The sequence below is a fragment of the Tupaia chinensis genome, unplaced genomic scaffold (assembly GCF_000334495.1).
Source record: "Tupaia chinensis unplaced genomic scaffold, TupChi_1.0 Scaffold145993_1, whole genome shotgun sequence".
Lineage (NCBI taxonomy): Eukaryota > Metazoa > Chordata > Mammalia > Scandentia > Tupaiidae > Tupaia > Tupaia belangeri.
Window position 1 is genome coordinate 20,293 of NW_006205849.1, and position 868 is coordinate 21,160.

The following is an 868-nucleotide window of genomic DNA, read 5'->3' on the forward strand; positions in this document are numbered from 1 at the left end:
TAAAAACAACAAACAAAACCATTAATATTTACTGATAAAGAGAACCATACCATAAAAACCTAGGAAAAAATTGTTTAAAAATTTGCAAGAGAGCTCATGTGTTTGCTGAGGAGTGCAGATAGGAAGTAAAAACCACCCCCATTGGGGAATGTTCATGACACAATTTGCCCTCCTGCATTTCTTCCTTCTTTCAGGATTTAGGCTATGGATGTACATGTGCCTACTGTGGTTCTCAAGCTACTGGGCTGAGGAATCAAACCATGACATTGGCCATGTGGGATCCAGGTACCTTACCCTCTATTCCACATGTTAGTCTAAAGTTTTGCCATTCTTGAAATTCTAAAAAAAGACTCAATGCTAATATTTTTTATAACAGTCACAGTTCTATCAAAAGAACTTCTGTGTTCCATTCACAGAAGATATATTTAGAAATACTGATTTATATTAAACACCCTCAATAATAGATGATTTAGGATGTTGTTCTTTAACATAATACACATATATCTTGGTGTAAATGACAATATTACAGTAAATAGAGAAACACTGAAGGATAAGGATGTTCTACCATGATAACTAAGCCATATTTGTGCCATACTAGTCAATTGAAATCAAAAAGAAATATTTAAAAAATATATGGGGGCAGAGGGACTGGCAGGCAGTGTGGTGGTTAAGAAGCTGGAAAACCACATATCTCACCATGGCTAGAATTCTGGAGCTGGACCTGGTGGCTGGCTCTATGCAACCTCTCACCTACTGCCTGGTAAGAGTGTGTGCCCTATAGCAAATTAAATAATAATAATAATAACTAAAATTAAATAGAGAGAGAGAAAAATGGTAAGAGTGAGCATACGCTAGGAGGTGCATGGAG